Genomic DNA, 27,233 nt, shown 5'->3' with positions numbered 1-27,233 from the left:
TATACATATACACACACAACTCTGCAAGTGTTTTTATTGAACCCTACGTGAATGCATGCTGAATAAATACTGAAATAATGGGCAATTATATTGGATGTTTCTGTACAATAAAACTTCAAAGTTCGTAAATGTTTCGTTGGCAATAGGTCCGAAAGGACCCAAAAAGTCTTCTCCTCACAGTTATTTAAATAAACCCGTCACTCCCACTTTTGTGCTTCTTGTCTTAATTATAGAGCTAAAACTGTCCCTCTACATTTGTTGAACAGGAAATGTAGCCCCTACAAGACATCATTTTAATTTTATAAATTGTTGTGGTTATGCTCATATAACCAATTGGCATGTAATTAGTAACAGTGCACCAGGGCTATCAGACTCACCTCACATATAAATATGGGAGTAAGAAGGCCATGTTTAAGCCCACTATCTTTGTAGATGGCTTTGCAGCACACTTATGAAACCACAGCCTGTTTGGGACCAATTTCAAAAGACAAAAAGGTATCCAAATTGTGTCAAATCACAGTGATTCTGTCTCTCATTAGCATTTGACTATACTAACAGCTGCCTCTTATTCTGATCCTCTGATCAATTATTCCCACTGTAGCTAGCAAGTAATAGCAGTGACTAATCAGGTTTTGGCAAAATATGGGATGGGCTTACAAAAAATGACAGTTTCAGGAGGATTGGCTTCTCTGGGCAGAAATAGGTAAATATAGTATACTGGAGACTGAAGCAGATGGGGGTTAAGCAGAAATAGTAATTTTTGCACTATTTTCGTATGCTTTAAAATTTTACTACAGCAGAATAATTAGACTCCACCATTTGATTCCAATTTCTGAATTGAGAATCAAGCATGCCATAATGCAAAAGTCCTTTAATTGGGTAACACATATGTTAGGAGAGAAGGCATAAGAGTGCCTTATGATCTATGTTACTAAAGAATCATAACCAAAACACTAGGGTGGGTCAACCCAGTCTCCTTTTAAAGGAAAAGGAAAGGTATAATTACTAGAGGCAGGTTACTTTACTTGTGAGTGCCGCACTGCATTTTTTCATGACTTAGGCATCCCCAGCACAATAGGTGCAATGCACATACATAGTACAGAAATTAGCGGAAAAGTTCTGTTCTCTGCGAAGTTAGCACCATGGATGACTGGGACACAGACAAAATGGTGGACTTAAGGTAAAGTATCCCTGGTGCATTGTTAAAAAAAAAAAAAGTGCAGCCTCGGAGCAGGAGTTAAGAGACTAGAATCCAAGAGGGATGCCTGACTATTTCACACCCCCTGTTGATTGTTCATTTCCTTCTCCTCTAATGCAAATTTCTTCTATAGCAACTGGTACCTCTAAACCGTCCTTGTACACACAAGTTTTAAAGACAGAGCACGCAACACAGAGCTCTGTGCACAGAGAATTTTGAAAACATTAGAATGGGAAGTAACACCCCCCCCCCCTTCATTTTTAACTTTTTCGCAACAGTGCAGAAGATTTCCAGACATCTCTTTACAGACATCGCACCATCTTCTCCAGATTAACAGTGCAGATAAGTGATGGTAGTCATTATTTGCTAACATTTAACACGTTATTAGTGGTCATTATGATGTACTGGGGAAGAAGTGCAGAGCATTAATTTCCAAATATTCTTTATTGATTTTCAGAAAAAGAAAAGCAAATTGGGTATACAGTATACTTTCATGCATCATATACATTTCTTTACGCATTACTAAGTACACCGTTGGGGAAGGGAGGGTTGTTAGTAAGGATAAGAATCCGGGTACAGGGGTAGAGAAAAAGGTGAAAAGGCACTTCCTTCACTTTAACCAAGATCCTATTACTCAAAAAAATTTTTAACATGGTACAATCAGATCAGGTTGCCAAGACCGTTGTCCCTTGAGTAGATATTGTTTGTCTGCACAAGTCAAGTATTTGTGTGCGTCTCCATATTCTCCATATAGCTGTGTTTTGGGTTGCCCGTTTAATATCACAATCCATTATTTCCTCCATTGTCATGCTGTATTGTGCATCTTTAATTACTTGTATTGTTGGTGCTGTAATTGCCTTCCACATTCTAGCTTTGAAAGTCCTTGCCGCAAACATCATGTGGTGTAGTATAAATTCTTCTCCGCGTTCAAGGTTTGTTGGGAATATATATGGCGTGAGCACTATTGAAATATTCAGCTTTGTTGTAATGAGTTTCTCAACACACAGTGGTGTAATTTTGGGGCAGTCCCAGAATATATGTATTAAAGTATCAACAGCTCCACATTGTCTACAACAGAAAGGTGGTGGGGTATATATTTGCTAACTGATGTGGGGTCAGATACCAGTTAAGTAGAAGCTTAGTATATTGTTCCAAATGATTGCCACATCTGGTAGCCCTTTTAACATGTTGAACAACTCTTTTCCAATCAGCAATCTCCAGTTGCAATTGAAGTTTATTTTGTGCAGAGCATTAAGGGGTGCTAGGAGCAGGAGTTTCTATCTCAATAGGCATTCTGCCGTAAATTTCATAATTATTGGTTTTCAGGCTTTTGGCTGCCCTGCCCCCATTCCAAACGTTTGCAGGCAGTGCAAAACATTTGCCATATGCATGGAAGTCAGTGGGCAACAATTTTTTTTTTTTGCCACGCAACAATTTTTTTTCCACTCATTGGAATGTAAGGGCATTTTTTTGTGGTGAAAACGGTGACAAATTTTGTTCATGACATTTGGTTTATTATTCTTTGTTCCATGCTTTTTTTAATGTTTTGTTCTGTCAAGCTTGCACTACAAACTCTTCTGCCTGTTATATTTCATAGCACCATAGGTGATGGCCTAAAAAATAGCTGATTAAAAGAAATTGTAACTTTTGGATTTATATCTGTTTTCTAATTGCCAGGGTCATTGTCCTCATAAACCAGGTATGCTGTAAGGCAGAATTGCTGAAAGGTAAACAGTTTAAAAAAAGCACAAAAACAAAGAACCCAATTATGAATTGTCTACGAATGTTGCTATCAACATCATAATATAAAACATTAATTAATAAAACAAACTAGTCTGTGAGTACAGGCCCCTTCACAATAATGGAGCGTCTACTCTTGCGCTCAACTGCAGCTGAACGAAAGAAAGCGCAACACGGGATCACAGAAAAAATGCCCGTGTGTAAGAGCGCTAAAGCAGCTCTGGGAGGGTGGGGTCGCCGAGCCTGTAATCTGTTCTAAATTGATACATTTAGTTGATACATTCCTTATCTTTGTCCCTGCTGAGCAGAATCTCTGGGTTTCATTACAGACAGCTGTTAGAATTGATACAATAATTGTGAATACTCCAGAGATGCTGCTGAGAAATGTTGCACCTGAATTACTGAGCTGCCAGACTGAAACACCAGACACAGGAACATTCAACTTAAACATAAATTTTGTAAAAAAAAAAAAAAACCAGTAAATGATAAATCATGGAAAGTAATTGAAAAAAATATTTGTTTCAGGGTAACAATCTGAATTGAAAAAAGGTGTTTGGGAGGTGGAAAACTCCTTTAATATTATTACACATCACCTCATAATGTCAGCTGTTAAAGGGGGTGTTCACCTTTAAATGAACCTTTAGAATGATGTAGAGTGATATTCTGAAACAATTTGCAATTGGTTTCATTTATTATTTGAGGTTTTTGAGTTATTTAGCCTTTTATTCAGCAGCTCTTTAGTTTGCAATTTCAGCAACCTGGTTGCTAGGGGGAAAATTACCCTAGTAACCTTGCATTGATTTGAAAAATACCCTAGAATATAAATAGGAGAGGGTTTGAACAGAAAGATTAGTAATGAAAAATAGCAATAACAATACAATCAGCCTTACAGAGCATTTGTTTTTTAGATGGGGTTAGTGAACCCTATTTGCACATTTACACATCACAAAGCAAGGGAAACATGCATTTCTTATGTATTAAAAAAAGAGATGGAATTTAACATCAAGCTGTGTTACAAAGTTATTAACCAGTCTCTTTTCAGAGAGAGTGTTTCTGTTTTACAGAGAATTTTCTTTACAGCCTTGCATTATTACCTCGAAAAGTAACGAAGAGGAACTCAGACACCACACAGCTTTTCTCAGTGGAATTCAAAAAGAGAAGCTACATGCTGATGGGAGAGAAGTCTAGTGGCCAAATCTAGTTTTACTTCCTGCTACAGAGCCACAGTGTATTACAATGTATTTTGTAAGAAACCCAGTTTCCAACCGCAATAAATCTGACCACAACCAAGCCAATTTAACAAAAGTAAAACAAGTTCTAGTCTGAACCTTTGTCTCATTCAAGTTGCCACAGTGACTGATGACCTACTGACCTCAAACATCGGCCATTGTTAGTGCTGAATCGTCAAATACAGGTAGAATTCCATTGTTTCTACCTGTATATCTGACGATTCAGCTCTACATGCGTGTATTGAAACGAACGATCGTAATTGTAACGTCTATGGCCACCTTAAAGGGATACTGTTATAGGAAAAACATTTTTTTTTCAAAATTAATGAGTTAATAGTGCTGCTCGAGCACAATTCTGCACTGAAATCCATTTCTCAAAAGAGCAAACAGATTTTTTTATATTCAATTTTGAAATCTGACATGGGGCTAGACATATTGTCAATTTCCCAGCTGCCCCAAGTCATGTGACTTGTGCTCTGATAAACTTCAATCACTCTTTACTGCTGTACTGCAAGTTAGAGTGATATCACCCCTTCCCTTTTTCCCCTCAGCAGCCAAATAAAAGAACAATGGGAAGGTAACCAGATAGCAGCTCCCTAACACAAGATAAAAGCTGCCTGGTAGATCTAAGAACAGCATTCAATAGTAAAAACCCATGTCCCACTGAGACACATTCAGTCACATTGAGAAGGAAAAACAGCAGCCTGCAAGAAAGCATTTCTCTCCTAAAGCGCAGGCAAAAGTCAGCTGACTGGGGGCAGCTGGGAAATTGACAAAATGTCTAGCCCCATTCAGATTTCAAAATTGAATATAAAAAAAAACTGTTTGCTCTTTTGAGAAATGGATTTCAGTGCAGAATTCTGCTGGATTAGCACTATTAACTGATACGTTTTGAAAAAAACATGTTTTCCGATGACAGGATTCCTTTAAGAATCGTGCAATCGGCCAATTTCATGATCTCTTCCATCTAGATCATTCCAGAGAGGTTAGTCAGATTGTGGACTGAAGTCTTCATGATAAGACAACACTTACAGGAGAACTATGCAAAATAATAATCAATCATTTCCATTTTATTTTAACCGTGTACTCAAACTATTCCCTGGCTGTACATAGTTACATAGTTGAATTGGGTTGAAAAAAGACAAAATCCATCAATTTCAACCCCTCCAAATGAAACCCAGCTTCTATACGCACACCCCTGCTGTAGAAGTAGAACATTGCTTACCCGTAAGTTTTTGCTTTCCACAAAGATGAAGACCTGTTTTGCAGCATACAGTATGGCCACATCTTATCTGGTGACATATTGCTTGGATAACAAGTATTATCCAGTGTGTCATTTTCATTTAAATAACCTCCCCCTACTTGTTCTCTCTCCACTCTTGATCCCCTTTCCCCATTTAACTAACCTTCCCCCCTTCCCCTATGTGTTCTCTCTCTACTATTGATCCCCTTTCATCTTCCCAGTAATAAAACAAGAATGAAATGGGCCATTTAAACAAATAGAAAATGGGAAGAAATCCCTTTCTGGATAGGTAAAGACCTCCCATAAGTGTCAGTGGAAGGCATGGGACAATTCAATTCTCTCTTTAGTAAGCCAACTGCAATCAAATGAGATCATACAGTGACCAGTGATTAAGTTATTGGTTGGGCAAGTTACAACTGCAGGGCTATACGGCTCAAACACAGCCAACCTAAACAGGCTAAAACAAGGCAACATGGAAAAACAGGCAGCCAACTGGCTCAAATTGGAGTTGGCAACCTCTGTCTATCCAAGTAAGGATTCCATGTATCCTTTCCTTTTATTCTGCAATATTATTGCTTATGTCAGGAGCTGGCCCTTACATCATAATTATTCATTTGATGCAGAGTTTAGGCCTTACAGTGGAATCCTTTTAAATGACTGTTCAATTTCATCAAGGACACATATCATATTAGAACAGGCTCTAGAAATATAACCGGCCATACAGTAAAGCAGGGCAAAAACTTTTAAAGCAATAGAACCAAGACAATCCTGTTAAATGAGAGAGGATTTGTGCTGTACGAGTAAAACTCGGCTGGAAATATGCATTATTATGTAGAACCCTGCACGTCAGGAACAAATATATTGCTCTTACATGGCCACTTTTCCTTCCTGCTTCCCAGACCATGTTTACTGATGTCAAGGATATGTTCCCTTTATATAAGACAGGGATGTAGATAAAGCAGTATGACAGTAGATCTACTCCAATAGAGAAGGCTCCTTCTAAAAATAGATCAATTGTTTACATAGGATTGGGCTGTGAATGACAAAAACATCCAGGTCCTTTATTGTAATCATTACAGGACATCTGCTTCCCCTGCCATGTTTCCTGTGGGCAAGGAGCAACTCACCCCAGCTACTGTAAACACACATACCTGACACGTATCACTGCAAAGGTCACTTGATAATGAACCCGTACAGACTCTGTTCAATTGTATCTGCTTCTCCAGATTAGCATTGGAGTCTAATGAGGATCTCATTCCATATCGTACTCCTACAGAACTAAATCTGTGCATCAGCTCATCTGTACTTTTCTCATAAAATGACAGCTTTCCCATGATATACACAATAAAGTCTTATAATCACTGCACATTGTTTAGTATTTCAACCTTTTCTGGAGTATATGGGAGTATATGTGCAATTAAAAAACAAAATCAGAATATATATCTTTTCTCTAACAAGCAAAAGAAAGCATTACAGAGCCATCACACCATTTTCCTAGACCATTTTCAGTAAAACATATAAACACAAATTATTCCAAAGCTTATTTATCTGCTCGTTATTCTTATGTATAGAAAGGTGACATATAGTACCTTTATTATGGTACACAGGCCCGGACTGGCAATCTGTGGGTTCTGGCAAATGCCAGAGGGGCTGCTACTGTATAAGGTCCCATGGAAAGTCAGTACTTAGTGGGCTGGTGGGCTGTTTGGGCCTCTATGCGGGCTGATTGGGCCTCTGTGTACCTGAAATGCCAGGGCCTATTTTAATTCTCAGTCCAGACCTGATGGTACAGGTATGGAATCGGTTATCCAGAAACCTGCGAATTACGGAAAGGCCATCTCCCATAGACTGAATTTTATCCAAATAATCCAAATTTAAAAAAAAAATAAAACAGTATCTTGTACTTGATCCAAACTAAGATATAATTAATCCTTATTTGAGGCAAAACCAGCCTATTGGGTGTATTTAATGTTTACATTATTTTCTAGCAGAGTTAAAGTATGAAGCTCCAAATTACGGGAAGATCAGTTATCCAGAAAACTCCAGGTCCCGAGCATTGTGTATAACAGGTCCCATACCGGTACAGATAAATACATAAACCAGCAAATTTGTGCCGCCTGGTGGCCATAATAGAATCAAAAGTTGCAACAGTTTCCTAAGCAGACAAAAGACTGAATGAAGGTATTTAGAAGCGTAAGAGAACTCTTGTTATTGTCTGCAGGTTACTGTCTCTATGTTCCGTCAAGTGACCTATTTTGAACTTGGAATAGTTTTACAGTACACACAAACATACAATTGCACAGATTTAAAGGGGATAGTTGTTTCATTTTGAACAGCCCATGTCAGTAAAAACTATTTTTTAAATAATCTGGATATTTAAAAACATTCTGCTGTAAAGAAAATACTTACCAATGCAGAAGTGGGTCTCCTGGTATTCAGCTTGAAAGTGGTTTACTTAAAAAAAAAATGAAGACCAGCTGAAAAAAAAACTTTTTACTGACATGGAGATTCAGTAGTTTTGCCGTGACAAAATGATGGCCATAGACTGTGTAATGAGTGGAAAAAAATTTGTTGCATGTCAAAAATTTGTTGTACAATTTGTTGTGTGTCAAAAAAATTGTCGGCCAGACTTCAATGCATTTCATTGAATTTTTGCCATTTCGCTAATTTTCGGTGAAGCAAAACGTGTCAGATTTCGGTGAAGTGAAACATGTCACTAGCTGTCAGTAAATGTGGACAGTTCTCCTAAGGTGAACATCTCAGTTAAGAAAATAGGCAGCTTACTTGTAGCTTTTAGGCTTTGGGGCCCACTTCTCAGGGGAAAATAAAACATGATATAGGCAGTGTGAAAGCCAGGAAGGGATAGATATGAGTCATGCACATATTTAATGAGCTGTATCAGGTCTGGTCAGCTGACTTCCCACTCTGCATGAGAACTTTTGATGGCTGAGTTTATGATGCTTATGCATGGACAGTCACTGAGTCACTTTGGAGCCCTGGGAGGTTGGTCATCCAATTAACACATACATCAAAACTGACACAATCACAGATTCACCGTCATGTCTTGTCAAGGTCTGGTTAACCCAAATCAACAAAATAACTGGTAGTTTTGGACCAGAATGCAGATGTTTGAAAAGAAAATAACAGGTAGGGGTACAATACAGGTCTGTGTGCATCATGCTATGGTCTACTCCACATTAACATTATGAAATAGAGACAACGGTTTCAAAATGGGTATAATCAGAATTTGTTTTACCCTAAAGCACTACCATATGGCATCCTTTTGCTGATTTGCTTCAACTAATTGTGTATTGTTCTTTTTAGACATTACAGAACACCTTGGGCCTTGCTTTGAAGGCACAACACCATCCTCCCTATGTATAAACAATGTCTCCCACCGGCTGGGGCCACCCACAAGCCCAGTATCTGAGCTGAAGGCACCAAGGATGAAAGAATCATCATTAACATAATTTATTTATATAGCGCCTGGAAGTTACACAGTTTTACAATAACTTATAACAAAGAGGGATCTTAGAATAATTTATCAATCAAAGAATACATAATAGAAATGTAGGGCCCTGCTCATTTTACAATATAACGGAAAAGAGAAAAGGCAGATTACTTGATATTATGGGCAAGGGAAAACACCCCATGCATGATTATAGAGGTCAGTTCAAAACGTATTAACCCTAACTTGCTAGTTCACTAGTAAACAATGTTTTTTAGGAAACAAATTCCAACATTCTACAATAGTTGCCTAAGATTCACTAGATATTTATTGTTTAGCAAAGTCTAGGCTTACTTTAAAATATTAAAGAAAAAAAAAAAATGACATTCATTTTTTTTGAGATACCATTTCTAGGAGTATTTCTATGGTTGACATTTACGAATATGGCAGTAAGCATAAGTAGTGATGCAAGTTTTTTCACCAGTGGACAACTGCCTGTTACCAGTAGTGACAGGCAGGTTCCGTGCATATGAAAGACACAAGGCACATGGGGGAATAAGGAATTTCACCGTCAGAAATAGACCATTGAAGAAAACCTATGTGTAACATAAGCCATAAGGTTGTCAAAGGAGTGTTTGGCAAGAAAATATAGACAGGACAGATCTAAAAGCTGTACTTACAGACAACTAGGCTACTGAATAAACAAGAATAAAAAATATATATTAAAAGTTTTTATAAAAAAAAAAGTACAACTTACAAAACAGACAGGAATCAGTCATGCATTTAAACAACCTTGGGTTCATTTAACAAAATAAACTTCTCAAACATTACTCAAAAGCATCAAAGAGAAGTAAAAGTATACAGTTCTACATAAAAGGGAAAAATAATCGCCCAATTGAGTGCTTAAAACACATACATATTTTTTCCTGATCTGAAAACATATGTTTGAATGCAGCAATTTTTGATCATAGACTGATTGTGTCTCTATGGCAGAAGGGTTAAAATGTTGCGACATGTTGTCCTGTCTTGTTTAACAGAAAACACTGAGCTCACACTTTCCGAGCCTGCAGCACCCAGCCTAAGGTACATAAACCCACCTTACACTGACATCACTGCTCAGACCCAGGGCAGCTGTTGACTAGTTTTCTTCAGCAGGACAAAGTCTCTGACCAGAAGTAACATCCGGAGCAATGAGGCTGTGCTCATAAGGGAAATGACAACGTCCCAGCCAAAAGCCCAGTCAGTATAATGGTGCCACCCAAACAAACACTAAACCAACCTGAAACCTATTGCATCAAAACTGAAAACTTGAAAAGCTAGTTCAAATGTTACAGCCAGTGCCAAGAAATACTCTGGAAGCTCAGTATGGGAGCTTACTAAAGGAACACAAGGCTCTATTATAAAAGAAATACTTTCATCAATCTGATCTGTATATAAACAAAGCGTGTTTCCAATGCCAATGAAACCAACACAACTTTATATGTCAGTCATACCTGCGTCTGGAATTATGCCCAAAAGATTTGTACCTGAAACATAGTTACATAGTGCTTTGCACTTTTTTAATTCTGCACCTTTTAAGCAAATAAACCATTTTCTATACAAACAGGCTTGGCTTGAATTATGATGTCAAAACAACTGAAGATCAGCGCTCTAGGCGATATTGCCAAATGAGCAGGTCTTTCCCCAATATGGCCACCTATGTGCTGGGTCATATTAGGCTAATCCAATAGTTTGGCCCTTGGACCAAAGATTGGATCCAATGGGCGCCAATGCAGGCCACAAAAAGAGGTATGCATCAACATGCTGTGGTTCTCACCTCAACAGAATTTTTTGAATTTTTGACTAGATATCAGTCAGGGTTCTGCCAATACCAGCTGCTTTATGTTCAGAGAGAATCCGATAAAGCTGTACTGTATTGTATAGGGAGTCTCACTTAAGAAGCAGCAGTAAATAATATTTCAAACTCTTGCTTCCTACTTTTAGTTAATGGGCGGTATACAAATATATTTAGAAGTTTTACATGAAACATTTGCTTGAAAAAAAATCACTTAAGTGTTTAGAGAATTTAGCAGGCACTGTCTAATGTTTTCCTAGCAAAAATTTGGTTCCCCTTATATTAATTCTTCCTATAATATTTTATAGCCACTTTATTCTAAAGAGCACCTGTCACCCAAAAACTATTTCCCCAACCAGAGGTGCAGGCAAATAGAACCCACACTCAGTTTGGGCGAATTTGCATGATTGTATGCCCTTGGATTGTTGTGTGCCCAGTGATCATATGATCCAGGAGTCATGCCTAAGTACATCGAATGTCAGTTCTATTTAGCATTATCCAATGACACACACTGCTAAAAAAGTGTATTTTTAAGAAAATGGTTTATTTATATGAAGTAGTGTTCTATGTATGGGCTGTTAAATGCTTATAGAAACCCACAATATTCTCAGGTATTGTTTTCCTTTCAGCTTTAATGCAGCAAAAATAATTCTCAAAAATTCCGAGTGGAATAAAACACATGCAAATACACATAAAACATAATCCTTTTTCTTTTAATTCTTATTTTGGTTTATAATAGAAAACATATTTTCCCATACATTACAGTGATTTGTTAATTGTGTTATTAATAATCTTCCGTGTGTTTGCGATTATGCGGTTTGTATGTTTTTGGTACCAATATCAAAACCAAATGCTCTTGATGCTCTCATAATCTCATTTAAGCCTTGCTTTATTAACCTAAGGAATGCTGGGAGGTATGATTCCTAGACCACCCTATGCAGAATAAGCACACTAAAAGCGTTGAAAGGAATCATAGGTTGGATATCAGGACTGTTCTTTTTAGATTTTTTTTTTTTGCAGTAACCTCAAGGCAAATGCTCTGCTCTTTAAGGCTAAGGCCACACTAGGCGATAGCGCCGCGATTTGACTCGCGGCGACTTTTCGCGGCGACTTTTCGCCGCGACTTTTAAGCAATCGCTGGGGAAACTTTTGCGCTGGCGTCTATGGGGAATCGCGTAAAATCGCCAGCGTAAAAACACACGCGGCGATCTTTTCTCTACTGTCGCTCGAAATTGCCTCGCTAGGCGATTTCGAGCGACAATAGAAAAAAGATTGCCGCGTGTGTTTTTACGCTGGCGATTTTACGCGATTCCCCATAGACGCCAGCGCAAAAGTTTCCCCAGCGATTGCGGCTTAAAAGTCGCGGCGAAAAGTCGCCGCGAGTCAAATCGCGGCGCTATCGCCTAGTGTGGCCTTAGCCTAAGCCCTGTGTTGCCAGTTGCATATGAGGAGAGCTTGCCCATGAATAAGATAAGTGTATGCCAAAACATTAAGAGGGACCCTTATCGATAACATCTAACATTCTAAACACATGGACATCAAAGGAGATTATGGCAATAGCACACTCATAAAATGATGGGTAAGGCAAAATGAGACCTGCTTTTAGAATTGCTAGTTAGTTAAATAATGTAATACTGCTGTTCAGCCTCTATAAAATACACTAAATGGGCTAATATATTTTACTATAATTTTACATTAAATGACAACTAGATATTTATGAAAGAATAACAAGTGAAATCCCTAAAGAGAAAGCCTGAAGTGCATTAGCTAAGAAAAACAACCTAAACGTGCAGTTTATTAACTAAACTTGCAAAGAAAAAATAATCTCATGCATTGTGGAGCTGCTATGAAAACAACCAGATTTCAAAGCAAAAAAAATGTAGCAGTTAAACTGCTGGGACATAGTAAGAAGCAATAAAATTCCACTAACGCCTAGGCTAATAAGAGAACCAGAACATCAAAGAATAACTGGTTAAAATAGGATACATACCAGTGCTCTCTGAAGGTATACAGGACATTACAACAGCACTGCCACTATGAATTTAAAGGGTCAGTTCATCTTTAAGCTAACTTTAAGTGTGTTATAGAATTACTAATTCTAAGCACTTTTCAATTTGCCTTCATTTTTTTAAAATCGTTTTTGAATTATTTGCCTTTTGCTTCCGTGTCCAGTTTTCAAATGAGGGTCATAGTCACCATACACAAAGAATTCTGAAAACACACACATATATTAGTACATTTTTAGTACATTTTCAGAACAATCCAACCTTCTGTGCACAGAATAAAAACATAACTGTTGCACACAGCCAATTCAGAGGGAATGTAGTCTACTAGTAGATCTCAACAGCCCAACACTGTCCACAAACATCTCCAAAAGATCATCATTCTGGGTACTTTGTAGAGATGTGCAAATTGAGGAAAAACTACCTGCACCTGACACTAACCCACTACTCGCTCTGATTTATATACTCACAGCTGTCCCATTTTAATACCATGGAAGAGGGCGGGGCCTGTCGGCACGAGTATATAAAAAGCATCATGACCAGTAGGAAGTGTGACACTATAAGGTTGCAAACTTTGTGCGGAAGTCAGCCCAAACCCTGCCTGAGTCCCGCTGGCTTCGAGTTGGTCCGCATATCACTTTATTTAGGTTTTAAATAAAATAGTTTGGGAAATAGGAGTTGTTCCATTAAATACAACAATATGTGTTGTCTTCAGTGTAATTAAATTTTAGCCCCTATGAGCAACATCTCGACATATTTGTCCAATACAAGTATCAATTATCGAAGCCCACATTCAGTCCAAAAAAATGCTATCATTTAGACCAGTGATCACCCACCAGTAGCTCATGAGCAACCCCTTGAATGTTGCTCTCATGGTCCTAAAAGAAGGTCTTTATTTTTGAATTATAAGCTTTAAAGCAAGTTTTAATTGCATAAAAACTAAGTATAGTGCCAAGTAGAGCCTTTTGTAGGCTGCAAGCAGGGCTGCCATCAGAAATCACGGGGCCCCACACAACAACATTTTCTGGGCCCCCCTCGCCACGCCTCCCCTAACCACGCCCCCAACCACGCCCCCACCAGTACAAAGGTCCCATGGACATTTGTGGCTAGTTAAGAAAACCAGGCAGGGCCCAAGAAAAAAAAAAACTGGCGGCCTACTAAAATTATATATAAAAACACTCCATTCAGGGGGATGTCGAAAAGCTACATTGGTGGCCGGGGTCACAAAAAAAAAACACTGGTGGCCAAACCCTTCTGCAAGCCAGGGGGCTGCATGGAGGGTCAGGGGCAATCATTGGTGGTCAGTGACTTGCTGAGGGGCCCTGCCACCAGTGTTTTTTGTGACCCCTGGCCACCAATGTAGCTCTTTGGTATCCCCCAGAATGGGTTAGGTGCCCGCATTGGGGGTTCAGGGGCCCTGCATTGGTGGTTCAAGGGTCCAAAGCCCTGCAAGGGGTTCAGGGGCCCTGCATTAGTGGCTCAGGGGCTCTGCATTGGTGGCTCAGGGGCCTGCGGCCCTGCATGGGGTTCAGGGGCCCTGCATTGGTGGTTCAGGGGCCCACAGCGCTGGATGGGGTTCAGGGGCCCTGCATTGGTGGCTATGGGGCTCTGCATTGGTGGCTCAGGGGCCTGCGGCCCTGCATGAGGTTCAGTGGCCCTGCGTTGGTGGCTCAGGGGCCCTGCATTGGTGATTCAGGGGCCCACAGCCCTGGATGGGGTTCAGGGGCCCTGCATTGGTGGTTCAGGGGCCCTGCAACCCTGCATTGGTGGTTCAGGGGCCCTGTGACCCTGCATTGGTGGTTCAGGGGCCCGTGGCCCTGCGTGGGGTTCAGGGGCCTGCATTGGTGGTTCAGGGGCCTGCGTGGGGGTTCAGGGGGTCGCATTGGTGAACAGGGGCAGGCATTGGTGGTCAGTGGCACTTACCTGTAACTGGGGGGTCTCTCTTACACACCCTCACATGGTGACTTCTTCTTCTGTGCGGTCTTCTTCATCTGCGCTGTCATCTTCTTCTGCGCGGTCATCTTCTTCTGCGCTGTCTCCTCCTGCATCCGGCGGGGTCTTCCGCATCATCGCCGTCACCCGGAAGACTGTCCTTCGCCAACCGCGTCTTCACTCTTCTGTCTGCAGGCGGCAGGGTGCCGGCGGTTTAAATAGCGTTGCGCCCGTGCGTACTGACGTCATGTGTACGCACGGGACGCAGCCAATAGGAATAGCCGCTGACACCAATGAAAGTTTCGCCGGGCCCGGTTTCTCTACGTGAAGGGGCCCGGCAATCAGTGAAGTGCGGCTCGACCGGGCCCCCCTCACAGCTTAAAATCCTCCGGGCCCGGGAGAACTGTCCCCCCTGTGACCCCCTGATGGCGGCCCTGGCTGCAAGTCCACATAGAGGCTGCCAAATATCCAATTTAAAGGCCTTATTTGGCACCCAAGGGACTTTTTCATGCTCGTGTTGCTCCCCAACTCTTTTTACATTTGAATGTGGCTCACAGGCAAAAAAGGTTGGGGACCCCTGATTTAGACCAATGCAGGGGGGGGGGGAGGTAGCATTTTTTAACCTTACCTTAGGCTGACACGTGGCTAAGTCTTTTGACTTAAAAAAAATCTTTGCATCTATGGGGAGCTTAAGTGGCATATGTGCTTAGAAATATCTGCCAGCAAACCTCGACCAAAGAATGGCCCACTAGAATTGCTATGGCAACAGTGTAAGTAATGCCTGAATTCTAATACAGTCAAATGCTATATTGTAAAAAAACTCCTGTGCGATCCATATTAAGAGGGATTTTTTTTATTCTGAATTGTAGCTATATTTTTTAATTAAATGCTTCAACCGAATTGTGTTTTTTTATTCTGTCTATATGTTGCAACAATCTGGTTTAGTAGTAGCTTGCTTCTGTAAGACCTAAGTGTATGTTTTGGCCTTAGATAGTGTTCATGAAATTATCACTAAAGTTTGCTAGATGTTAACTTGTTGTCATGGACAATTATTGTTTCGGATCTACAAAGGAAGGAGACAAATTTAGCCTGTGGAGGAACTGGTCCCTGCCTACAATTGTCTTATGAGGTTTACTGGCAAGTGAAATGCTTAGAATCAGAGTACATTATTTTTAGGTCTCCAAAAACACATAGAAGATTATTAATCATGCTTTGGTAATATTTTCAAAGTAAAGCCTACGTATAACCAAGCAAAGACATGAAGAACCTCCAGATTCTCATTCGGGAAACTGCTTTCTTAACATATAACGTATAACAAAACAATGTGCCAGAGACTCTATATAGCTGGCAACAAATGAAAAGGTCCTTGCATGGTTATGTCACAAAAATGAGCAGAGGCTTCTCTGGTCAAGTCAGCAATTTGCTGGGCCAGGTCAGGCTGATCTGAACACTCAGACCAATGTTCCATGTAAGCCGAGTACTCGTGCACATAATTAGGAGTATGAATCAGTATGATTTATGATTATGAAACAAAGCAAAATTTACCAAACTACCATACTGCACAGTCTGAGGCTGATGGGGGGAGGGGGGGAGTAAAGCGCACGTAGTCCTTACAATTTGCTACTTTGAAACATCTTAACTTATCATTCACATCAGTCTTGACTAACAGCAGCAGTGCTAACCACTAAACCACCATGCTACAGCTAACATATATTCATTAATATGGTGAACATACTGTTTTCACCTGAAGTCCCAAACAATGGAAAGTTTGGCTCCTTCCAGAACACACTTTGGTAATACCGTGAGATGATATCAGGCCAGCCAGCAAATATATATCAGTTCAATGGTGGTGACCATTGGTGGGTGCTTCTGATGTCACTAGGTTGGATTTTCTGTAGGACCCAAATATTTGGTCAAGAAACTACTATAGAGAAAAAGCAAAGTGCAAAATCATAGCTTTGCTATTTTTACAAACCTCATAAACCCAATTTCCCATGACTGTGACTCCTGTATTGGAAGCTGGCATCGAAAAATAGCAGCTCAAATGTTAACGTCATGGAATGAGAGTGGGTTTTAAAATAGATTTCTTCCTGCCTGCATGGTATGGAGAATGCATGTATTATCTCTCCAGTCACTTCCTCTTCCCTTCATGTGTCTATACATGGAATTGAATGAAACTGATTAATATTTTTTTTCTGCAGTTTCAGAGATCTGTTTTATACTATGCATAGTAGACAATTACAAGCAGTAAACAAACAAAAGGCACATAGGTAACTGTGTAAATAGGGCAAGCAGAGTGTAAAAAAAATTGTCCAGGTGGAAAACAGAGTGAGCAGAATGTTTCTTAAAAAGAGAAAATGTGCCATATGTATTATGTATATGGACTGTTATCCAGAATGCTAGAGACCTGGGGGTTTCTGGATAAGGGATCTTTCCATCATTTGAATCTCCGTACCTTAAGTCTACTAAAAAATCATTAAAACATTAATTAAACCCAATAGTATTGTTTGGTTGTTTTGCATCCAATAAGGAGTTATTATATCTTAGTTGGGATCAAGCACAAGGTACTGTTTCATTAATAAAAGGAAAATCATTTAAGTCTTTGATTATAATGCAGTCTATGATAGACCACCTTTCCGCAACTCTGAGCTTTCTGAATAATGGGTTTCTGGATAACAGATCCTACACCTGTAATGTGGGCCAAACAACATCTTGCTAAAATCATGTGTAATGTCACCATGGAACTATGAAAACATACGTCAAACAATGTGGCAGGTCACCTATCAATTCAAATTTAAAGAAAAATAAATTTGCTAGACATGCAATAAACCAAGCCAGGGATGGTAGATCAATATCAACCAGTACGTCTTTTGGCTACGGCCAGTAGGTGCCAATTCAATTATATAATCCAACAATCAGAGAACAGTTGGGTGCTGTTCATCTATTTATTATCATATGTGCTATATTTTCTGCCAGTGTGAGTTAACTATGCTTAATTTAACATAGCTGTGTACAATGATTATGATAACGCAGCTGGGATGGCAGATCTTAACATATAAACCCCTGCACCTACAATATACAGCACTATGTAGAGAAGCAGTAAAGAGTTTTTTTCCCCAGTGTCTTTCTAAACAGATATGTTTGCATACAGAAATTTATGAATTTTCTCAAGCCTGTGCAAATTGATGGGCATGAACCAACAGCAGCGCACAGTGCTGCATTGTGATATAGGATGGAGGAGGGAGTGGAGAATATGGCTGAGTCAGTTGATGAAGGAAGGGACAGGGAAAATGTCACATGCATGAGAGGCTACAGCAATAAGAACACACTCTATGTTAAATTAATAGTGGAGGTTCTGTCAGGTTTAAAACTATGTGTATTGCCAATGAATAACAGTGATGACAAATTCCAATGAGAGATTCATTATATGATAATTCTCCTTCATTATTACATATTAAATAAGGTCCCCTTATCCACATGAGCAGAGGGAATCTTCACCAAACAATGTGCAAGGCTAGAGCTGGACCCAAGCCTATCTCAGAGCAGCACTTTATTCCCATTTAGGGAACGGTCATATCCTGTCCTCCATCCACCTCCTGCTTCACATTGTTATTTATGTAGTTATTTTAGCATTGCAGCCTTGTGGGAGCCATAGTTCTGCACACCAATCACAACCTGCAGGTCAACCATTCTTCCCACTTTTCATGGAGCCAAAATGTTAACGAGGATGAAAACTGACAAACATGCTAAACTCACCAAGGTTTGTATTGTTTTGTGTATGGTTCTATGGTGATATAACATAGGATTTAAAACCAGCAGTTTTTATGTATCTTACCAATACACATGTTACAGTTAAGCATATTTATTAAATACAAATAAAGATGATATTACCATATAACAGTTGTTTAGAAATTGCTATACAAAAACCAACACCATCAGATATTTAAGGGGTAGCTCAAAAGTTACGTTTTACGGCCAATTCTGAGCAACTCTTCTAAATTTTTTAAGGTTTTGAATGATTTGCCTTCCTCTTCTGAATAAAATAAAGAATAACGATGCGGACCGAATCAGAGCTCACCCGGTACGCTGTGTCTTCCCAGCTGCTTCCCTCACGAGTCACCAGCTACTTCGTGCCGGTATAGTCTCTGTCTAAGCAGAACTCCCGCATGTTGGGCGCTAGTCCGGAAAACATAGCAAGGACACAGTCTCCGTGTAGAAAAAGCGGCTTTATTGGATCACACACAGTGGAATCTTGTAGTGCAGTGGATGTGCTGAACGCCTGACTTACTCTGAGGAAGTGCCGGGTTTCACGGCAAGAAACGCGTAAGTCAGCACATCCACGGCACTACAAGATTCCACTGTGTGTGATCCAATAAAGCTGCTTTTTCTACACAACGACTTTGTCCTTGCTATGCTTTCCGGACTAGTGCCCAACATGCGGGAGTTCTGCTTAGACGGTTCCTCTTCTGCCTTTTTGTTATTTTGCTCTGTGGGGTTACAATGTTATTGCTATTTTTTTATTAATCTTTCTATTCAGCCCCTCCCCTACTTTCATATTCCAGTGAAAAGTGAACACCACAACAAATAAGATCAATTGCAAATTTTCTGCACATGAAATGTGAAACAGCCAGTCATTGTGGTTGACGAAACCAATCACATGAAGTCACACAAATCTTCGTTTTGTGATTTTCGGACCGTGTGGATCGTCCCAAAATTTTTCATGCCATGTCAATCATCAATGAAGAAGTGAGAGTGAGCCCACATTTTCAGCAATCCCCTCTAATGTTTACTAATTGATGAGCAACTGCACTTTTTACACAGCATGATAAAAAGAGTTATAAACCACAACATGTGAACTATGAAGTTTCAGGAGTGCAGTAACTGTCAATCACACTCGGCTGAGGGCAGCGCAAAACTCTAAAAGCATGGCGTACAAATGTAAACAGTACTCCAGTCTACTGAAAATGGGTTATCTGGGTGGGTTATCTGACACAGATCCTATAATTGAGAAGAATGCATTGGATTATATGGTTGCCGGCTCCCTAACAACCAGGCAATGGTTTGAATTGCAGACTAATGAGGGAGGGTCTAAACAGCTGGGTATAGAATATACTATCCGTAATGCTTGGGACCTGGAATTTTCCAGACTAGGGATCTATCCATAGATTGGATCACCATAGCTTAAGTCAGCTACAAATCATCTACACAATAAACCCAATTGTATTGTTTTGCCACCAATATGGACTGTTGCAGTTTAGTTACCATCAAGTACCAGGTACTGTCTTATTAGAGAGATAAAGGAAATGATTGTTAAAAATAAGAATCATCTGCTTACAATGGACTCTATGGGAGATTGCCTTTCTATAATTCATAGCTTTCTTAATAAAAAAAAAGAAATAGAAAATTATCAACAGAATATCAACATCTACATCATACTGAAACTTCCACTTTTGAATTCCAAAAATACAAAATAAACAATAACGTTTCACCGATACAATACACAGTGATTACTTTAAAGCACCCCATGGTATATTTCATCCAGTTAGATAAAATGAACATGCAGAAAATACCACAATTAAGACTACCAGGGAAACATAAAGTTGCCTAATAAATAATGCTTTTGCTCCATTATGTGCTGTAAAGTTACTTAAATGAGTGGTTTATGATAAGGCTGGAACATTGGAATCATTGATTCTTTCCCCTTCCTGGTATAAACAGGTCTGCCAAGTAATGCAGCTGGAAAACAGGTTAGCTGCCAAGATAAGCAAGTGAGCACTCTGAAGTCACCGCATGGGACCTGATCTCCCTATTCATATTAGGTATTCAACATGGGATGCTACTATGTTTTATTCGAGGATTACTGCAAATACAGAACGATCTTCAGGCTCCAACACAATCAAAGTATATCATAAGTAACCTTGGAATATTTAAAGGAGAAGGAAAGCTCCAAGACAGTTTATTGCCAACATTAGCCACAATAGTGCAAGCTAGAATGCTATACTTATTCTGCAGAATGCTTTACCATAACTGAGTAAACAGCTGTAGAGACCGTCTGTTTGTTTAGGATAGAAGCTGCCATATAAGCTTGGTGTAACATCACTTCCTGCTCGAGTCTCTCCCTGCTCACTTACAGCTCTGAGCTCAGATTACAGCAGGGATGGGAGGAGGGAGGGAGAGAGGAGCAAACTGAGCATGCTCAAGCCCTGCCCTGGAGGTTTATACTGAAAACAGGAAGTCTGATACAGAAGCCCATGTGAACATAATAGAAGGAAAGGAATGTGGTGTTTCTTTTGACAGAGGACTCAGAGCAACATTACTTTGAGGGTTTACTGGTGTAATTATGTAGACCTTTCTGATAATGCTTACTTAATTTTAGCCTTTCCTTCCCCTTTAAGTCGATTTTAAGAAGACAAATCTTAAGAGCAAATCCTACATAATGTATTGTGCAATTAGCAGAGCTCTATTATAGCGTGCCTAAAAAATGCTCTCTGCCAGGGGCACTGCTAGCAGCTAAGCACTCCTGGTAAATTTAAGACCAGAATTTCCAATTTTTAAACTGGAAATTCAGCTCATCTTGTGCAGAGAGCTATATTGCCACAGGTATGGGATCAGGTAACCCAGACATGTCCAAAGTGTGGCCCGAGGGCCAATTGCAGGCCCTTTTCAAATTTACACAGGCCTACAGCCTCCGTCATGATGTTTAATGTGGCCTGCCAGCACACTGCGATCAGGATCATTCACTCCTGGAGATGGAATCGCGTAGCAATCGACACATACTGGTACGTAGTGACGCGTAGCTCTCGCACTTCTTTACAGTATGTGATTCCTTGTTTAAACGAAGCACTGCAAATAAGTCCAAACAGACTCCACTTCCTAAACGACGTGTATGCGTCCATCTCCGGGAGTGAATGATCCTGGAATGATCCTGATTGCAAGCTAGCTACCTCGGAAGGGATATCGGTGTCAGGCTGAATACCAGGCTGAATGGTCGGCCCCCACACATTTTCACCTCACCAAATCTGGCCCTCGTTGCAAAAAGTTTGGACACCCCTGCGGTAACCCATTATCCAGAAGGCTCCGAATTATGGGAAGAGCACCTCCCATTGAGACAATTATAAGCAAATAATTCATTTTTTTTTTTTTTTTTAAACCATACTGGTTGAAAAACAATCCAATTGGGTTTATTTCATGTTTAAATTATTTTATGTATTATGTATCTTAATTTATGGTGACCCAAATCAGAGAAACATTCCTTATTCAGAAAACCAGGTCCCATCATTCTGGATAATAGAGCAGATCTATATTGTATTAATCATTGTTAGAGATTACATTTACCAAGGAATGAATTGCTGTTCCTGCTTATTGGAATAAACAAATTAGGACAGAAAAGCCAATGGTAATATGTATTACTGAACATTTTAAATGAATATGAAGTCTGATTACAAACTGTGTACTATAAGACAATAATTCCAAAGACTTTAATTTGTAAAGGGTAAAAAAGCAGAATCACTGCAGTTTAATTATAGTAATCATTAAAATCTTCAAAACTATGCATCTGAATGGGTTGATAATAACATCAGAACCAACAAGAAGTAATTTCATAATTAAGAGATAATCTATACTGTAAATGTAACAGATGCGTCTATAATTATAGAGTAATCTGAGAACGAAGGTAATTCCCTTTGCATAAGAACATATTCTCCAATTTAACGGACCCCAAAATAATAGTTATTCCTTCAAAGCAAAATCTCACTGGCAGGCCATTAGACAAAGAATAAATGTATAATTAATTTACTTTACAGTATTTTTTAGCTGTTTTAGAATGGGCTTTTATATGCTCTGTCTTTTAAAGTAAAACAATATTTTTTAATTATGTAGATGCCTGTGTTAGTTTCCAGCAAAATATATCAAGTAATAAGCTGAGTCTGAGTCCGTCATAATCGAATATCAGGTAGATGTTTAGTTAGATTCATGTTATCTAAAGAAAATGTATATTGCACAGATTTGTTTCTCATGAAATTAGAAAAAAAAAAAAAACACCCTATGCCAATATGCAGTGTTAATTCAAACCAATAAACCGGCAAATGAATGGATGCATTGTCAGTTTAGAATGCCTTACAAAGCATTAACCAACATTTATGGTTCTAGCTAACACAAAAGACAATTCAGCCAGAGCAGCAATAAATAAGGGCATGACCTGAAATGTTCTGAATGCAAAAAATGCTCTTGCAGCCAAGCTTGAAAAATGCACAATACTGCATTTTTTTTCTCCCATCACAATAACCATAAACATATTCATAATGTGGGTTTTTAAGACATTTTTTGTTGACAAATTGCACTCATAACTATCAAACATGTATCAACACACAAATGGATAGACAAGTAAAAAATATAGCTATGCTTGAATAATGATAGGTTCTGTTAGGCTGATGGTACACATGGCTGATTCTAGGCCTGTGGAAACCACTGCGTTGGCCAAGGTACAGGCACACACAAGGGATTTTGGCACTGAAATGCATTTTGGCCTGCAAGAAGTGAAGTCAAGAGTCGGCCTCAATGTGATATTGACCTTAGAAAGCTCCTTGCTATACAATTATAGGTCAGAGCTTCCATGACCCCTGGACAACTAGTCCCCTGCTAGCTGTTTGTAAGCAGAAACCCACAAGTGGGTAACAGGAGGCAATAAGGATAGTGCCAGACCTTGTTTACCTTACACCGCCTGAAGGCCCTATACATGGGCTGATAAGCTGCCAACTTGGTCTGTCAGTAGCTTTTATTGGCCCATGTAGCTCTGAATTGCTAGGCAGAGTGACCATACTTCCATTCAGAGATGTTGAATCAAACTGCTGAACTGTATTTCTGTCATAGAGAAGTTATGTACATTAATTCTAGTGTTCAACAAATGCCACGAAATTGCATCTGTGATAACATCAGCACAACTGCCATCATCAATGCCAAAATGTAAAATCACTACTAAGAAAAAACAAAAGCTAAACACTCAAAATATCTCAAATTAAATGTTGACATTTTAAGAATACTTTGCCACAACTCTATGCTATTCAAAGTCTTCGGCGGCAGAGTGTATGTTTATTTATTTATATATATATATATATATATATATATATATATATATATATATATATATATATATATATATATATATATATATATATATATATATATATATATAGTGAAAGAGCAAGAACACGCAACAATACAATGCATTATGGAAAATGTATTTCAAAATGTATTAGCACATATTTTATAAAGCACATTTGCTGAAGTGCTATACATGATATACAGTATACAGATTACATACAAAAATACAACCGACAATCAATACATGAGCACATAAGAGCTTGCAATGTAAAAGTATCCAGTGTTCTATTTTATCTGTACAATGTGCAAATTAACCAAATACCAAGTAACAGGGACGCCATCTTGAATCGAGAGGCCTCATACTACTAAGCTAGAAAGGCTTTCCTCAAAAGATACCCCAATTATAAACACCTGGACCCTGGGTGGAGGGCCCTGCTGACAAGTATGATGGGGGTCTTGATAAAACCAACGAACTGTCAGATACATTGCCACACCCCTAATCTATCCATCTCACACCCACTATACTAAAACCCCAAATCCACTCTAAAAAGCCTGCCCCCTTCAGGACCAGCAAATTGCACTTTGACTTTTCTTGGAGCCCCTTCTGCCATACGTAAACAGACTTAAAAGAACCATACACAGTATAAAATCCCTGCTCTACAACTAAAAGTAAAGTATAAATAATGTTTGTATCCTTATGGATAATGTAGGACTTGTATCCACCTATACAATCTTCCAACTAACCCACTGCTGCACAAGGCAATCCTTTCAAAAATTGAAACTTTTGATAGAGATGTAGGACATTAATACAGCAGCAGGGGATAATTAAGAATCTCCTGCACGCAGTACATTCGGAAGCTACTGTTCTGCTTTTTTGTCACTGCAACTTTACTTTCATTCTGCAGCCTCTCTACCCATGGCAGGCTGAAATGCTATTCAGAAAAACCTAATGATGTGAAAAAAGATTTCATCCATCACTAACTCTATCGGTTATTGGTTGTTGTTGTATGTAAATCTGCAAATTCATATATATATTTTTTGTGGTCATACCGTTTACTAATAACCTAGCAAATTATATATACATAACAGTGGCTCCTGGAGTTAAGCAACACCTATCGTACATGAAGCTGCCTTAAGGCTATAGCATATGCGGTGCTCCTCAGAGAATACTTGGCTGGCAGCCACGAATACTTGGCTATTTCAGCCATGTAAATACCATAAACTGTGATACTGTCACGTCCCAGGTTTTTACAAGCATGTATCATTATCACTTTGAATAGCTTTGTGGCACTGATCTAATGTGTTTAAAGGACGAGGAAAAGGAAAAAAAAATCCCATTTTAACTTTCTTTAATGAAAAAGAAACATATCTCCAATATACTTTAATTAAAAAATGTGTACCGTTTTTATAAGAAACCTGACTGTATGCAGTGAAATTCTCCCTTCATTTACTGCTGTAGATAGGAATTGTCAGATGGTTCCTAACTGCTGAGCAGCTTTGTTTATGACGATCCCTAAGTAGCCCAGACTATACTGAGCATGTGCAGGGTCAGGCAAAGTTACAAGATGACAGCCCCCTGTGGCCAACTTTGAAAGCATAAATCATGTGTTTGATTAGGCTTGTGGTGCAGTAAGTTCATGCTTATGTTTAGTATACAAAATACAGCATTTCTAGCCTTATTCTATTTTAGACTTTCCTTGTCCTTTAAACTAACATTCTCCCACCAGGTTACTCACCTGTGATGGACAGTGTCACCACTTTTTCTATTAAACTGGCTTTTGGAGGGAACAAAGACTTGAAAAGCTAGAGAACTGATGTAAAAGTGGCACCAGCTAATGGGTCAGGGATCGCAGGGGGTGTGGTGTGTGTTAGCAAAATACAAGGTATGTTGGTCTATTAATACATTTTTCACCTTGTCAGTGCCTGTTTTTTTTTCTGCTATTTTCCTATTCCTACATACATTGTGCACCCGTTCATTCAAATAAAATAAAAGAGTGCAACTTGTTTGTTACATAGTTACATAGTACATAGCTATAGTACATAGGTAATAGTCTGTTGCTCTCTATTAATATCAGTACCCCAAAAAAGATAAATGGTGACAGAACAAGGATGAGGATTTAGGTTGTCCTATTACCACCAACTCATAACAAAAAAAAAGCAACGGGGAGTAACCCATGCATAAATATGGAGGGCAGGATGTTTTAAATCTAGTATCCCTATTAACCCAATGGCTAATGAAGTAAAGTATAGTACATGAAGTGATATACCTCCTCTGGTACTCATGAAGCTTGGGGACAATGTTCCTAAATAAACAAGCACGGTCAACTTATTTTATACTAGCATATATTAAGGATATAAGTGATCACAAGGAGGTGTATGTTGTTATAGCTGTATACAGACTGTTGTACACATTTGTTATATGGTTTTTCTACGTCGTGTTGGAGTTCAGTTTCTTTGCATGCAATAAAGATGGCCAATTGTACTTCTCTTTAAAGGAATAGTAATACCAAAAACTGAAAGTGTACCAAAGTAATTAAAATACACTGTACTCTTGCTTACTTTAGTTTATATAAACAAACTGCTGTGAAGTCAAGGGGGCAGCCATTCAAGCTGAAAGAAAGTAGAAAAGGCACAGGTTACATAGCAGATAACAGATAAAACATCATTGTATTGGACTTGGTATCTGTTGTCTGCTATGTATCCTGTGACATTTCTCCTTTTTTTACAGCTTGAATGGCTACAAATCAGATTGTTTACATAAACTATAGTAACCTTTCTGATGTAAACATCAGTGCATGGTAACTGTATATAATAATGTATATTATGTTAATTACTTTAAAAAGTTTTAATTAGTTGGTGTTACTGTTCTTTCCAAAGTCACCTCAACAAGAAACACCAAAAGCCATGTTATAGGAGACAGCTTAAAACTTGCAAATCACAAATTATAGCTCACTGCACATCAAACACAATTGTTTCATGTATATGATAGATGTATATACAAACAGGTATGGGAATGGTTATCCAGAATGCTTGGGACCTGGAGTTTTCCAGTTAAGGGGACTTTCAGTAATTTGGATCTCCACTTAAGTCTACTAAAAAAAACATTAACATGAATCAAACCTAATAGGATTGTTCTGCCTCCAAGAAAAATTAATTGAAACTTAGCTGGGATCAAGTAGACGGTATTGTTTCATTATTACAGAGAAGTAGAAAATAATTTTTTAAAAAAATGTAATTATTTGATTAAAATGGAGTCTATGGGAGATGGGCTTCCTGTAATTCAGAGCTTTCTGGATAACAGGTTTCCGGATAACGTATTCCATAAATGTATATTAATTAAAGTGAAAACGTTTTTGAGGTGAAAATATGCCCTGACATAGGTAGTATCACAACTAAAATGTTTATAACACAATAAACCATTAAGCGGTAAAGTCTGATGTGTACTGAACTTTACTCTGTCTGTACAGAGCAATTCTTAATCTCTGGCACCAAGTGAGGTGAGCCCAT

At 38.9% G+C, this 27,233-nt stretch overlaps 1 protein-coding gene across 3 annotated transcripts in view; it reads right to left on the bottom strand.

Moving 5' to 3' along the window:
- dab2ip.L (DAB2 interacting protein L homeolog) overlaps window positions 1-27,233 on the bottom strand; it is a 168,716-nt gene that overhangs the window by 109,587 nt on the left and 31,896 nt on the right. Inside the window, exon 1 of one of the 3 annotated variants that reach the window (XM_041590502.1) lies at window positions 9,956-10,062. The exons of the other annotated variants lie outside the window; for them this stretch is intronic. The gene's annotated coding sequence lies outside the window, so the exon portion shown is untranslated. Of the gene's footprint in view, window positions 1-9,955; window positions 10,063-27,233 lie in introns of those variants that run through there. 3 annotated transcript variants of the gene reach the window in all.

Source organism: Xenopus laevis, chromosome 4L, assembly GCF_017654675.1.
Source record: "Xenopus laevis strain J_2021 chromosome 4L, Xenopus_laevis_v10.1, whole genome shotgun sequence".
NCBI lineage: Eukaryota > Metazoa > Chordata > Amphibia > Anura > Pipidae > Xenopus > Xenopus laevis.
Note: the sequence above shows the minus strand (reverse complement) of the source record. Positions and strands in the feature narration are given on the sequence as shown.